The following is a 2,915-nucleotide window of genomic DNA, read 5'->3' on the forward strand; positions in this document are numbered from 1 at the left end:
ATTGTATTGAAACTTGAGGTACAGCAGAGCTCCACACCCTTAATCAATGGTGTGCAGAAACTCCACCGTTGAAAATACATAAGTGAAAGGTTCAGGCATGGCCGAATGGCCAGCCCCCATGGTCTAAGGACTATGCGCCCCCAGATGTTCCTTAGATCTAAAGTGATCAAAAGATGTCTAATACAATAGTAAATTATCTCATTTATACTAGACTAGCTACTAGGGTTTACATGAGTAAATAATTGATGCATAAATCCACTTCCGAGGCCCACTTGGTGTATGCTTGGGCTGAGCTTGATCTATCCACGAGCTGAGGCTTCTCTTGGAGTTGAACTCCAAGTTATAACGTATTTTGGGCGTTCAACTCCGGATCATGACGTGTTTCTGGCGTTTAACTCCAGACAGCAGCATGTACTTGGCGTTCAATGCCAATTTATGTCGTTAATTTCCGAATAAAGTATAGACTATTATATATTGCTGGAAAGCTCTGGATGTCTACTTTCCAAAGCCGTTGAGAGCGCGCCATTTGGAGTTCTGTAGCTCTAGAAAATCCATTTCGAGTGCAGGGAGGTCAGATACCAACAACATCAACAGTCCTTTTGTCAGCCTTTTTCAGAGTTTTTCTCAAGTCCCTCAATTTTAGCCAGAAATTACCTGAAATTACAAAAAAACACACAAACTCATAGTAAAGTCCAGAAATGTGAATTTAACATAAAAACTAATGAAAACATCACTAAAAGTAGCTTGAACTTACTAAAAACTACCTAAAAACAATGCCAAAAAGCGTATAAATTATCCGCTCATCACTGGGCATTCAAAACGCCCAGTGAAGAAGGAAAACTGGCGTTTAAACGCCAGACAGGGTACCTGGCTGGGCGTTTAAACACCCAAACCATGCAGCAATTTGGCGTTAAACGCCCAAAACATGCAGCTCCTGGCCGTTTAACGCCAGGATGACACAAGGAGAGGAATTTTGTTTTCAAATCAAATCTTTTTCAAATCTTCATATTTTTTCAAAATCAAATCTTTTTCAAATCAAATATTTTCAGTCATATCTCTTTCAAAATCATATCTTTTCAAACATATCTTTTTCAAAAAATCAATTTTTTTTAATTTCCTTTTTAAATCTTTTTCAAAATAAATTTCAATCATATCTTTTCAAACATAACTTTTTCAAATCATATCTTTTTCAAAATCAATTTCAAAATCTTTTCTAACTTCTTATCTTATAAAAATTGATTTTCAAATATTTTTCAGCTAACTGATTGACTTTTTGTTTGTTTTACTATTTCTTATCTTTTTCAAAACCACAACCAATTTTTCAAAAATTTATTTTAAATTTTATCCTTTTTATTTTCGAAAATTCTCCCCTCTCTCTTATCTTTTTCTATTTAAACACTAACATTCCTCCTCCATTGTCAATTCGAACTCCATCTCTCTTTGTGTGTTCGAATTCTTACCTCATTCTTCTATTCTTATTTTCCTCTGACACCTCAAGGAATCTCTATACTGTGACATAGAGGATTCCATATTTTTTTTGTTTTCTTCTCTTTCATATGAGCAGGAAAAAAGATAATGGCATACTTGTTGAAGCTGATCCTGAACCTGAAAGGACTCTGAAGAGAAAGCTAAGAGCAGCTAAAGCACAAAACTCTGAAGAGGACCTCACTAAAATTTTTGAAAAGGAAGCAGCAAAATAAACAAGTATGGCCGAACCAAACAACAATGCAAGAAAGATGCTTGGTGATTTTACTACATCAATTTCCAATTTTGAGCTAAAGCCTCAATTAGTTTCTCTACTGCAACAAAACTGCAAGTTTCATGGACTTCCATCAGAAGACCCTTATCAGTTCTTAAGTAAGTTCTTGCAGATATGTGATACTGTTAAGACCAATGGAGTTGATCTTGAAGTCTACAAGCTTATGCTTTTCCCTTTTGCTGTAAGAGACAGAGCTAGAACATGGTTGGACTCACAACCTAGAGATAGCCTGGACTCTTGGGAGAAGCTGGTCACGGCCTTCTTAGCCATGTTCTTTCCTCCGCAATAGCTGAGCAAGCTTAGAGTGGATGTTCAGACCTTCAGACAAAAAGATGGTGAGTCCCTCTATGAAGCTTGGGAAAGATACAAGCAGCTGACCAAAAAGTGTCCTTTTGACATGCTTTCAGAATGGACCACATTAGATATATTCTATGATGGTCTGTTTGAATTTTCCAAGATGTCACTGGACTACTCTACAGGTGGATCCATTCACCTAAAAAAAACGCCTGTAGAAGCTCAGGAACTTATTGAAATGGTTGCAAATAACCAGTTTATGTATACCTCTTAAAGGAATCCTGTGAGTAATGGGACGCCTCAAAAGAGAGAAGTTCTTGAAATTGATGCTCTGAATGCCATACTGGCTCAGAACAAAATATTGACCTAACAAGTCAATATGATCTCTCAGAGTCTGAATGGATTGCAAAATGCATCCAACAGTACTAAAGAAGCATCTTCTGAAGAAGAAGCTTATGATCCTGAAAAACCTGCAATGGCAGATGTGAATTACATGGGTGAAGCCTTTGGCAACACCTATAATCCTTCATGGAAAAATCATCCAAATTTTTCATGGAAGGATCAACAGAAGCAAGGCTTCAATAATAATAATGGTGGAAGAAACAGGTTTAGCAATAGCAAACCTTTCCCATCATCATCTCAGCAACAGACAGAGCATTCTGAGCAGAATCCTTCTAGCTTAGCAAACATAGTCTCTGATCTATCTAAGGCCACTTTTAGTTTCATGACTGAAACAAAATCCTCCATTAGAAATTTGGAGGCACAAGTGCGCCAGCTGAGTAAAAGGGTTACTGAAACTCCTCCTAGCACTCTCCCAAGCAATACAGAAGAGAATCCCAAAGGAGAGTGCTAGGCCATTGAT

General features: G+C 37.4%; 1 non-coding gene across 1 annotated transcript; it reads right to left on the bottom strand.

The window, feature by feature from the left end:
• Nucleotides 1-2,054: 2,054 nt before the first annotated feature.
• Nucleotides 2,055-2,162, bottom strand: LOC130953142 (small nucleolar RNA R71). The gene has a single exon (XR_009075319.1). It is a non-coding gene; the product is annotated as a small nucleolar RNA R71 (small nucleolar RNA).
• Between the last annotated feature and the right edge of the window lie 753 nt (nt 2,163-2,915).

This window comes from Arachis stenosperma, chromosome 1, assembly GCF_014773155.1.
Source record: "Arachis stenosperma cultivar V10309 chromosome 1, arast.V10309.gnm1.PFL2, whole genome shotgun sequence".
Lineage (NCBI taxonomy): Eukaryota > Viridiplantae > Streptophyta > Magnoliopsida > Fabales > Fabaceae > Arachis > Arachis stenosperma.